This window comes from Medicago sativa, chromosome 4, assembly GCF_051527215.1.
Source record: "Medicago sativa cultivar Bolivia chromosome 4, Bolivia_mono, whole genome shotgun sequence".
In the NCBI taxonomy this organism is placed as follows: Eukaryota; Viridiplantae; Streptophyta; class Magnoliopsida; order Fabales; family Fabaceae; genus Medicago; species Medicago sativa.
Window position 1 is genome coordinate 95624021 of NC_140752.1, and position 13590 is coordinate 95637610.

The 13590-nt window shown below is 30.3% G+C and overlaps 1 pseudogene; it reads left to right on the forward strand.

Annotated features, from left to right (window-relative positions):
* Positions 1–6408: 6408 nt before the first annotated feature.
* LOC146934150 (uncharacterized) lies at positions 6409–8142 on the forward strand (annotated as a pseudogene).
* The last annotated feature ends 5448 nt before the right edge of the window (positions 8143–13590 follow it).

A 13590-nucleotide genomic window follows, 5' to 3' on the forward strand; every position in this document is an offset into this window, starting at 1 on the left:
ATAACTGAAGGAGGAAAAACACAACTTAAATTGAAGCAAAGTTCTTTAATATTATACATAGTCAATTACAATTTTTTTAAGAAGCAAAAATGATATATATTAACACAGTCAGAGACACCTCTTTAGCACAAGGCGTACTAAAAAGGTCGCTCAAATTACAAAGTGTCTGTCAAATAATTACAAAACAGCGGTTAGTCGATACCCAAATAAGACAACGGGTCCGACCACCATTGCTGACAACCATACACAAAAGTGACATTATTAGCCTTCAACCACCAGTAAGAATGAAAATTAACTTTATTCATAAGCTCCGTAATAGAACTGTGAGAATTATTAAATAGTTTGTTATCACGTTCGTTCCACAGTAGCCAAACACAAAGAAGCCAAAGTAACTTGAGAAATGATCGACGAGCCCTCAAGCCACCTAAGTAGTTAGTGAAATGGAAAAAGTGAGCACGGAGACTTTGATGATCAACACTTGAAACACCAATCCAAGACCTAACCTGCTGCCAAAGGGATCCATAAGTGTCGCAGTGAAGAAACAGATGTTGGGCAGTTTCGACCTGCCCACATCCCGCCAAACTAGAGGTATCCTCGGTAGATATTATGCCACGATTCAATAAATTGAGTTTTGTCAGCAACTTGTCACGGAGAAAACGCCAAGCTAAAATAGAAACCTTTAAGGGAACATGAGTATGCCAAATCAGGTTCTCTGAAGCATCCAAAAGAGGGGATTCATGTGAAGTGAGCAGCTGATCGATAACCTGTACGCACCGAATAACCCCCTTTAATGTCGGGGTGTCACTGCCAGTGATCTGAAACATTAGACTGCAAAGTAACATTATGAAGTAAGATCCTACACTCCGCTACCAAATCTTCCTCCCACGCCAACAACCTCCTCCTCCATTGCCACGCCTCACCCCCTCCTTCCAACCTAGAGAGAACATAGTAGCAACCGAAAGCGGCTTATTCTCTGCTAGATCGAACAATCGACTAAATCGCTAACAAAGAGGAACCTCTCCTATCCACCGATCATACCAAAAGAAAGTATCTACCCCATCTCCCACCTTTCATGACACCCTCTCCGAAAACCAACCTTCTCCCTCCTCGCCTACATCGTCCCTAATCTTAGCTACCTCCATCCACCAAGAAGAACCACTTCGGCCCCTAACCTCCAACCTCTCTGCCTTTTCACCATACCTAGCAGCCAACACCTTATACCAAAAGCCTCATCTATCAACTAACATCCTCCAACACCACTGTCCTAACAGAGATAAATTAAACTCCTTCAACTGCCTAACCCCCAACCGGCCATACTCCTTTCGTAAACAAACAGTATTCCATCCAATCCAAGGTATTAGCCAATTACAATTTTATCTCACCCATCATCGTCAATGCCATTCATATAATCTAAAGTAAAATCCAAATAACAGCGAATAGTCAAGTAAGGAATGACAAGAAAGAGATTTTCCTTCAACAAAAAACATAAACAAGAGAGAGTGTTGGTATTGAAACTGGGTGGGTGGAAGTATTCCCTCGGGTCTTTATTATGAGAGCAAGTTTAATTTTTAGATTCATTTAATGTGTGTGTGTATTAAAGAATATTTACATCATTCATTAAATGAATATAAAATGTGAACTTTCACTAATAATAGAAACTGGAGTGAGTATGTTACCGTGTAGTGATAGTTTTTTTTTTCTTGGTATAAGTTAATTATCTCTATTATATATATTTGCCTTATTTTATTTTGATAGTACACGTGGCACCTTCATATTTCTCATATCATTTAATGCTTTCTTATCATCCAATCAAAATTGATTATGACACATTTATTTGTATATCAACCAATAAAAAGAGGATCATGACTCATTTGTTTTTCATGAGCCAATCAAAATGGATCATGACTCATTTGTAAATTAATAAATGGTTTTTTTTTCCTATATATATATACAATTTGTTTTTCATCATTTTCATCTTTCTCCCACAAAAAATGTATTTTGTATTTTTATTTCTCCCAAAAAAAATGAATTGTGTATTTTTCTTTTTCATGGTAATAGATTATGGGGTTGATTTCCTTTTTTTTTATTTGTATGTTAGTTTCCATTGGAGAACATATGACCCCATATTCTGAAAATTTATTCAATTTCTCATATAAATCCATTATATGTTCTACATCTCCATGTATGTTGTCCAAATACGCAAGATCGTCATATGAAACTCAAGTTCTAACGAGTTATCACATAGATCTAATCATGTAATGTAACTTGAAGAAGGTTTATGTACCAAGAGAAAAATTAAGAATGTTTATTTGATAAGTCTATTGTTGGCGTTTTTACATTTAAGCTGATTTTATCGACCAATTTTATATTCTATTGATTTTTGCTCATTCCTCTTTGCATATTCTTTTATGATATTGCGATGTTTGTGCGTTTGATTCCCGTTTTCACTCATTCTATAAAAAAATTTGACTTTTTGTGCTATATATATATATGTGTGTGTGTGTGTGTGTGTGTATGTAATTATTGAAGATTAAATTTTTTATGGATTTCTTTATGAATTTTGGGGTTTTTAATACATTTTATTGTGTCATTCATATATTCGTTAACCTGGATATGAAATCAGGATTTATTTTGTTATGAACTATTCTTAGGATCATTATTGTGTAGCTTAGTAATAGCGTGCGAATGAAATATTTATTTTTACAGGATTCACAAGGATTAATAATTATATTATTGAATATTATTTTATTTATGAATCTCTAAATCAGCATATGAACTTTTTTTGTTGCCAACAAACGTATATAAAATTCTATTTATGTGGCTGAGTTATTAACATAAATTACATTAAACTCTTATACATTTGGTAACATGATAAATATGATTAATAGCATATAATTAAAAACATTTCTTCAAAAAAAAAAAATAATTAAAAACATTAATTGTCACTTTTGAACGACTAGAGGTTACTCAAATATGCATAAATTATGGAAATTTATACTAAGCAACTAAATAATAAGAAGGTTCAGCCAAATTTGCACTAATCATGAAAGAATATATTAAGAAACTTTTATATTGCAAAGAAAGTTCAAAAAATAAGAAACTTCAACCAAATTTGCCCTTAATTAAACGAAATAAAAAATATTAATTATATTGCAGAGAAAAAATGATATGCTCTCAAGATTTAAATAATTGAGGTTACTTAGAAAAAACGATTGAATATTTTTTTAAATAAACTAAAAATAAATATATTTTAAGTTTTTTATTATTGTTTCACATCTGTTTTTTAAAATGGAATATTTCATGTACTTAAAAAAGTTATCGCTAAGTTTTCAAAAAAAAAATATCATTAAATTTCGAATACTTCAATTTGAATAATTTAAATCTTTTTTTGGGATTTGTTTTCATGTTATTGAGTATAATCATGATAAAATAAATTAAGAGTCATTGATGTGGCCATTTAAATTAAAATGATTCTATTAAATGTCTCATTTATTGGATCCGATGAAAAAAATGTTATTTAAATGATACCATTATATGATATCATGTTTTGAATCACTATTTTTGCTATTAATACTAATAATAACATTCCTAATCAAGGTTGGCTCGGCTAATAATGAGTTGACTCAACCTTAAGGGCGTGGATTCAATCCCTACTATTAGCGTGAGGATCTCTTTGATAGGGAGTAACTTTGTAAGTGCTCATTGAGTCATGAGACATATCTTGATCTTGATGTGTCCTCCAGAGTGCAACTCACCTAAAATATTTATAATAAAAAAAACAATTTTTTTTTAAATTGTAAATTGTAGATTATGATAGTAGTCTTTGAAAAGACTCAATTTAATTTATGAAAAATTAAGGGTGTGTTTGTTTCAAGGCAATAAATTACATTCCTTGAAAGGACATTCCTACCCATTTGTTTGGTAAAAATTTAGATTTCCTGGAATATTTTAGAAATTAATTAATTAAAAAATTAAAATGGAAATAAATGTTAATGGTAGTGAAAATTTATAGCAAGTTGAGTTTTATTACCATGGAAATTTTAGATTCACATCCTTTAAGCATGAGAATAACAATAGAAGAAACAATGGAAGAAAACATGTGTAAATAACATTCCTGAGAATATAACATTAATGGAACAAATTTTCAAAACTTGAAACAAACATGGGAATGTTGCATTTCTAATCTCACATTCCTAGGAATCATATTACAAACCTTGAAATAAACACACCCTAAAGTCTCTTTGACATATTCTAAAGGAACTTTTTTTTTAAAGAAATAATAATAACAAACACAATTTAAAAGGAGAATTGAATGATATCCAAAATTAAATTTTTGCAATAACTCAGTGATTTTGTAAATTTCAATTTTACGAATTTTCAAGAATTTTTTTTATAAAATTTATTTAGGGGTCCCTCACAGAAGTGAAAAGAGATAGGGTGCTTCTATAGCCACCCTTCTCTACAAGCACCTTATTTATTTGCTCCACAATGGGGTGTTTATTTATTATGGTGCTAAATAGGTGAAGCATCCACCATTGTGGATAGTCTTAGAGATAAAAGAACACTCACAAATATATTTTTGTTTACTTATCTCCAATGATACCAGCTGAGTTCGAAACTCAGAATCTTGAAATTCAAAGTTTGTCCTTCTACTACTAGATTGAACCCTTAAGTTGGAAAATCGCAGTGAACAAGAAAATGAATTTTTATTTCAAATTAATAATGACAAATGAAATATCCCTTGTACCCAAACCATCTCTCATCTTGATTTTTTACTAAAAGAGTTTGTTGGTTTAATTGTTCATGCTAATTGGGATTGTTCGGTCAAACATATTGTTCAAAAGTTGTTGGTAATTTTGTGGATTTTTTTAAGGAGTTGAAAAAATGACACCACATAATTAACCAAAACCTTAAGTCATCAGGTATATTCGTCATCTGACTTATATTTAACATCTACTTTAGCATCCAATATGGAACTTTAACTCACACTTGACACATTGACATCTCTCTGTTAAGTTTGAGACTCATTGCGACCGGGATATAGAGACATAATAAAATAAATTTAGATGGATGCACGACATGCTAAAAAACGTGGGTTGATGGTGGCTTTATAGAAAGAGTTTTTATCCCTTTCTTTCATGATAAATAAAGGATTAAGCAAATGAAATTTAAAATCGAAGAAAACAGTTCATCATAATGTTAGGACATTCGCAGGAGCGTAAACTGGGTTGGATAATCACATTAGACTAAGAGCAACTACTCAAGTGAGATTAACATCACATCTTCATCCAAATCTTAAAGGCATTGGATTTATGGGTCATCTCACTTATATGGTTTAATTGTTAACATCTCTCCTTTTAAGTGTGAGACTATCTGCATTTTTGATTTGGTAACAAAGCCAAATAAAATTAGATGAAGACATATCATGGTAAAAATGGTGAGTTGGTGGTGATTTAATGGAGGGAGGTTAATGTTCCTTTCTTTCATGAGAAGTTACGAAATAAATTAGAAAAGGAAAGAAAATAAAAAAATAATTTGAACATGAGAGAAATGATAAGGAAAAACGAGTGTGTGCATTTATGGGAGCGTATAAGGAATAGAGTGAATTGCCGACAATTTTACTGGTTCGATTAAGGAGTTGGACATTTTTTAGTAATTATTTAACCAAAATATTAGACTAACTAAAAAATACCATGTTATTTTAAAATTTCTAATAAGTATTTATTTTGTCAAATCAACAGTACACATATGCTTTTTTCCATTGTCAAATTTCACCAAAGATTAAAAGTGAAGGAGTTTGAAGTAGTTGAGGTTGAATAGCAAAAAAAAATATAGCATGAAAGAGAATGACATTCAATAACTAAAGTTTAAGATAAATAAAAATAAACAATTGACAACTGAAAACTAACAAAATAAATTATCATAATGTTGGGATTTTCGGGTGAGTCTTCACCGGGTTAGATGATCGTCAGTAACAACCATACAAGTGGATTGACACCACATCTTTACATAAAACCTTAAGACATTATGTATTTCGGTCATCTCACTTATATGTTATTCAAAATCTACTCTTTCATCCAATGTATAACGTTAACTCACATTTGACACCTTAACATATCCTAATTAATTGTGTGACTATCTGCGTCCATAATTATGTAACGTAGTCGAATAAGGTCAAATTAGGTAAAAACATGTTCAAAAAGGTTGATTTGTGGTGATTTAATGACGGGAGGTTTATATTCCTTTCATCCATGAGAATAGAGAAAGGAAACTAGATAGAAAAATAAAACAAATATGAAGAAGAAAAAAATTGAACATGGGAGAAACATTAAGGTGAAAAATATGTAGTGTGTGTTTTGTCCATGAGAGTATAATTAAAAAAAAGATGTAGTGTGAAAAAAATTGAACATGGGAGAAACATTAAGGTGAAAAATATGTAGTGTGTGTTTTGGTGAAAGAGTTGAAGATTTTTGGGTAATTGTTAAAAAAAAAGACTTAATTAAAAACACGTTGCATCATTGTAAAATGTCTAATAAACATGTATTTTGTCAATTCATCATAACACATGTACATTTTCCATTGTCACACCACATCATATATCATATGCGAAAGAGTTTGAAAAAATAGAGTTTGAATACAAATATAGAATGAAAGGGAATGACATCCAAAAACAAAGTTTTACGGTAAAAAATGGTTAGTTATGTAAATGTTCCCTACAATTATTAATTTTTTTTTTCAATCCCTTGAAAAAAATTTGTATACTTGGTTTTTTTGTAAAGCATAAAGATCTTGGATTTTTTCCAAGAGCTGGGGATACTTTCTCCCACACTGGACACAGCTGAGCACGTAAATGAATTCCTTCTATCATTGGTTCCAGGAGACGAAAAAGAATATATCAGTTCTGATTCGGTTTGCAAATCAGACGAGAATAGTGAGGTACAAAGTGTCAAGTTGTGGATTTGATAAAGAGAGCAACAAAACTGCTATGTTCAAAAAAGCAAAATTAATAATATGGGATGAGGCACCGATAATGCATCGTTATTGTTTTGAGGCGTTTGACCGAACCATGCGCGATATAATGTCTTATGATGGTGTCGATAATATAGACAAACCATTTGGGAGTGTTTATGTTGTTTTGGGCGGTGATTTAAGAATTTCGTTGCCAGTCATAAGAAAAGGATGCATACAAGATATACTTGCTTCATCCATCAACTCATCAAAGTTTTGGAGTCACTGTAAGGTTCTCACACTTACAACAAATATGTGTTTATGGGCTTCAACCGTTCGTGCCGAGCAAGATGAGATAAGAAAGTTTGTCGATTGGATGCTTTCAATTGGAAATGGAATAGGATCCGCTAACAAGAGTGGATAAATTAACATACCCATTTTTTATGAGTTGCTGATAAAAGATTCCTCTGATCCGTTGTGTTCTCTGGTTGATTTTGTATATCCGAATTTTTCGCAAAACATGAACATCTCAGATTTTTTCTAAGAGCGGGGGATACTTGCTCCCACACTGGACGCAGTTGAGAATGTAAACAAATTCCTTCTATCATTTGTTCCATGAGACGAAAAGGAATATACCAGTTCTGATTCGGTTTGCAAATCAGACGAGCATAGTGAGGTACAAAGCGAATGGTTTACCACCAAATTCTTAAACAATATAATGTTTTCCGGTATTCCAACCACAAGTTTAGATTTAAAGTTGGATGTACAGTTATGTTGACGATGAACATTGACCAAGCAATTGAATTTTGCAATGAGACTAAGTTGATTGTAGACAATGTTGGGAAGAACTTTATTGGTGCAACTGTTATTATCGAAAAAAATGTTGGTGAAAAAATAATTATTCCAATAATGAACTTAGTTCCGAGTGATCATGAACTGACTTTCAAATTTACTACGAGACAGTTCCCGTTGGCTTTGTATTTTGCAATGACAATAAATAAAAGTCAGGGTAAGTCGTTGTCTCATATTGGAATCTATCTTTCTAAATCGGTTTTTACTCATGGACAGTTGTACGTCGCTGTGTCGAGAATCACTTCCAAAAAGGGATTGAAAATGCTTATATTGGATGAAGAAAATCATGTGTGTATTGAGACCACTAATGTTGTGTACCGTGATGTTTTTCGGAATGTTTAACCAGTCGTTCCTGATGACGCAGGTGGGTATGAGTATTTTTTTTCTCTTTTAAACTTCGTTGTAATATATATTTTTTTATTTGGATATGTATTGGTTGTTACTACTTGGAACCATACTAATAGTTGCGTAAAGAAAGATTAATGGATTGGTCATGTAGATAAACTACAATTCTGCAACTAACAATTGAGATTTCATTGTATGAAATCCAATGACATTTATTGTTGTTCAAAGAACAGGCTGAGTGATCAATTTGTTATAGGGACTAATATGTTATATGAAGTAATATTTTTGATCTCTTTTTGACAATATTTTTGGTCTCATGTACCTTCAGGTGATGGTTTTGTGCCTCAGGTGACGTGATATCATTCATATGTACACATGCTGACGTTAATGGAATTTCTATGGCATTGAAATATCATTGACCAATTGCAATAGGTGCAATACCTTCTATTAGGCTCTGAAATTAACATTGTCTGATACATTAAGGTGTTTATCTACTGAGACTTCGGTTTTTCTATTATCTGATAGAGCAACTCCAATATTCTCATACTTTGTTTAATTTTATTTATAATGTCAGTATCCATCTGATCTTTTTCATTTTTCCTAATGTAAGTCGTACTAATTCAGTGACCATATCATCAACTATATGTTCTGCTTCATTTTTTTATCAATATGCTATATATCCGTTTTTTTTTGTTCTTCGGAGCGCCTATGTCTATGTGCATGCACAGGACAATTTTGTAGTCCCTTTTTTAAGCCTTTTCTGTTGTGTTTTTGTTGATGGGTTATTTTATAATATGCTTAGTTAAAAAATGTGATAGATAGTTGGTGTCTTTGTTGTTGTTTGTTATACTTATTTGCTACATTGATTGAATACTTATTTTATAAGATGAATCAAGTGTATGCACGATATTAATTTTGTATATATAAGGGTATCCGCTATATAAATCATGAAATTTGAAAGAAACCATTTAAGGGCATATGGTAGAGATAATTCATTGGGTAGGGACAATTAATTGTATATGCAGTGGTAGGTCTCGAGACTCCAACACCTCCAATTATATGCAGAACATAAAAAAAAAAAAAAGACTCATGTCTCTGTGATTAATTTTAGTCATCCGTGTAAAATATTTCGTCATTAAATACTAATGTTTCGACGTTACACCCGTTAATTCATTCATGTTTAACGATACGAAAATCCAAATAACTATATAAACGTTGATATTTGTATATAATATGCAATCGAAAATACGATAACGATGCGTTCTATTTATATATTATGTATAAAATAATGAATTTGTTGTTTAATTAGATTTTATAAAATAAAAAAAATAGTCGTAATTCTAGCCCGTGCTTGGCACGGGTTTCCAAACTAGTAGATATTAAATGTACAACTTATTAATTTATTTTACTTTTTATTTAGAGTGAATAGTCTACACAAAATTGCAATTATTGTTTAAAATAATCGCTCATTTTTGTAAATCGACAAACGCACCATCAAAATTGTAAAATTTTATTACAACTCCTTTGTATCATAAAAAGTTTCACGTTTGTATTTTTTGTTGTCTGAAAATAATTGGCACTTTAATATATCAATGCAAGACTTTTTTAGTATACTAATATTTAATGAATTTCACGCCACTTATCCAACTATGTTTTTCCTCTAAAAAAAAAAAGAGTACGTTTTTTTAAGAAGCCAAATAGCCCACCGTAATTGGTATCATGGAGAACCAACCAAAAATCTTGAGAGGAGCACACTACAATAGCTCAAGCCAACATCATCAAATCAACTCAAGTGAGGTATACAAATTTTACTATTAAAATTAGTCTAAATAATTACCATTCCATTAAGAATTGCACACATCCTGAGTGTGATATTTAATCTGACACAGAGAGAATCTCTTTTTATCGATAAAGGTTAAGGGTGTTCACATTGCAATTTGGATCGATTTTGAGGTAAAAAGTCATCTAATCCAAAATTAAAATCACATGTGGTTCGGTTTGGATGAATATTTAAAAAAAAAAACTGATCCAATCCGATCCAAATATATGTGGTTTAATTTGGATTTTTCTTTTTGGATATACATATGCAACATGTAGTTGTTTTATTAATATTACACATACTTGATAAAATAATAGGTCTGACACAAAATATATTAAAAAATTAGCATCACAAATTGAAAATGATGGACTATATTCAAAACATATGAATTAATGATAATATAGATTAAATTAATATAGTATATAATATTAAAAACCTTGATGTAAAAAAAGATAAAAAACAAGTAAGCAATAGATTAAAGCAATATATAATACTAATAAAGAATAAATAAGTATTAAAAATTAGTTTTGTTGTTTGGTTTGGTTTTGAAAAAGGGATTCGAAATTCAATTTTATCCCAATAATATTTACAAAACGAGAACGCATTTAAAGATTTGTTTTTTTTTTTTTTGCGACTTTTAGATTTTTTGGGTCAATTTGTAGTTTTATTTTAGATTGGTTTTTCATTTTAACACCCTTAATAGAGGTTAATTGTTGTACTTTAATGAAAAATGTTAACAAGTGTCATAAGGACACTTCTTATAAAGTTCAAAGAAACATTATTTTGAAAATGGTGTACTGTATTCAACTCATTCAAACTTTAAAAAAGAACTTTTTTCACATAAAACTTATTGTATAAACTAATTTTTTCTTTTGATTCCTTAACAAATGTCATTGTTACTTGTTAGTAACACCCTATTTTAAATGTGGATATTGAAAATGAAAAAAAAAACAAAAAAAAAACTTAAAGAGAAATTTTAATGGAAGAGTCCCGAATACTTCGAAAATAGCAACATGTCGGTTGCAGCAGACCGTTACATTTAAAGCGGAAACTTCTAATTTACTTCCTCCGTCTCATAATAATTGTCTCTTTAGCACTTTTTCTCAAAATAATTGTCACTTTAGAATACCAATGTAACATTTATTATTTTTTCCCATTATTATACTCTTATTAATTGAATTTCATCAAAATTAATTATTCCACTAACTACAATTAATAAGGGTATTTTAGTAAATGACATTAGTTTTACCATTGAAATCAACATAATTAATCATTTCCTTAATAACCAAATCCTAAATGACTATTATTTAGAGACGGAGGGAGTATTTTGGTTGGCTGTGAATCGCTACACGTACATCATTCATTTATCAAATTTTAGTTGTAGCAGGACCGTTGCATTTAAAGCGGATACTTCTAGTAGCAAAATGTGTATGCTGTGTGGAAATGACAAAAAGAAAAAACAGACAAGAGTGTCGGTGTGGAAACTAGGGGTGTTCGCGGTGCGGTTTGGTTCGGTTTTGAGCATAAAAATCATCCAAACCGCGAGATAAAAAAACATGCGGTTTGGTTTGGTTAGGTTGATTTTTAAAAAGTCATCCAAACCAAACCAAACCAAACAAATGCGGTTTGGATTGGTTCGGTTTGTGCGGTTTATCGTGAGATAAAAAAATATCACATTAACTCTAATATTGCAAACTTAACACATGACATTTTATTTTGCTGCTTATATTATAAAATATTAGGTAAAACTTATATCAAAATAGGTAAAATTAAGAAGAAACATAAACATGAAACAAATTATTGGGAAGTAAAGGAAATAAATTCATCACTGGAAATGAATTGAAAGAGATAGAAAGGAATTAGAATCGAGCCTGATGGTGCAACAATGGAAAAATTGAATCAAATGAGATTATTCTTGGGCTATGTAATTAGGCTAGTACATGTTTAAGTAATATTCATTATTCTTGCGGTTTGGTTTGGTTTGGTTCGGTTGCTGAGATGCAAACCGCAAACCAAACCGAACCGCACGGTTCAGTACAAAAGTCATCTGAATTCATCCGAACCAAGTGCGGTTTTTTGCGGTTTCGGTTTGGATTGGTTTGGTTTGCGGTTTTTCTAATGGGTTGGTTCGGTTTTGAACACCCCTAGTGGAAACTCGAAACTGATTGATTGTACAGGTGTGAGTATGTTCACAATGATAATAAAGTAGTAACTACTCTCTAAATGGACTACAAGTGTACGCATTATATATTTATAATTTTTTTAATAAAAATATTTATTAAGATTTTCTAACTCTAACGATAATACACTATGAGAGACTTTAATGGAGAGTTTCCATTGTGATCATATTCCCTCCGGTTTAAATTATAAGCAAAAATAACTCATTTTTTTGTCTTAAATTATAAGCAAAAAAAAACAAACTTTTATCATATTTAATTATGTTTTTTTAAAAATTATCTTTTCCAAAGAAAAATTAAATGCAAAGTGCATTCAATTTGCTCTCTTTTTCATTTTCTCTATAATCAACTACCAATGAAAATTGTTTTTACATCTTTCTATAAAACTTATTTCAAAGATAACACAAAAAAACTATGTTACAAATTACAAACTATGTTCAAATATCATAACACAAAAAACTATGTTACAAACTTATTTATAATTGGGTTTTTCTATCATGTGCAAATTTGCACATGTTAAGAAGTTTAAAGTAGTAACTTTGACTTGAAACTTGTGTTTTTTATAATAAATATGTAGCTTTTGAATAAAAATTGTTGATTTTCAATAAAAAGTTACTACTCTTGGTTACCTTAACATGTGCAATATTGCACATGTTAGACAAACCCTTTATAATTTTAGTTTTCTTAATAAGTGTGATTATTTTTTTTCTTATAATATGGGACGGAGGAAGTATATTCATATGTATTGTGCCATTTATATGTGCATTTAAAAAAAAATTAAAAAGGAATTAAAAATATCTATGAATTTGAAAGGTGAGGCCAACTTATTGAGATTTTATTTTTTTCTTTTGAGTGTGGGACGTTAGTTGCTTAGGAGGAAAAGTCTTTATATAGTTGTCAATAACTAGTAGTTACCCATTTTGTTATTCCTCAAATGGGATCTTTAACATGTTGAGATCTTTGTCAAGTAAAAAAACTTCACATTAAAGATGCTCTAATGATAGATATATTTTCCCTTTGGTACGCCTGTAATGATGAATTTAAAGGTACAATTTATTAATTTATTTAACTTTTTATTTAGAGTGAATATGAATAGTCTACTCTAAAAGTTAAGGTATTATAAAAGGAAATTGTGTATTTTACTTTTTAAAATTAAAAAAAATGTTTTTTAAATGCTAACTTTGTCTTTTTTTTCTATTTTTAATTGCTTAACTAGTGTCTTGGGAGCCCAAGTTAGCATGATCATTGTTTAAAATAGTTGCTCCTTTTTTAAATCGAGAAATACATCACCAAAATTGTAAAATCTTATTACATCCGTTTCTTAAAAAGTTTAATATCTGTAATATTTCCGTCTCAAAATAATTGTTATTTTGAGTGATAAAAATCAATTTTATTTCGTTGACGCTTTTGATAAATAAATTATTTATTATAATTAAAAATGATAAAAAA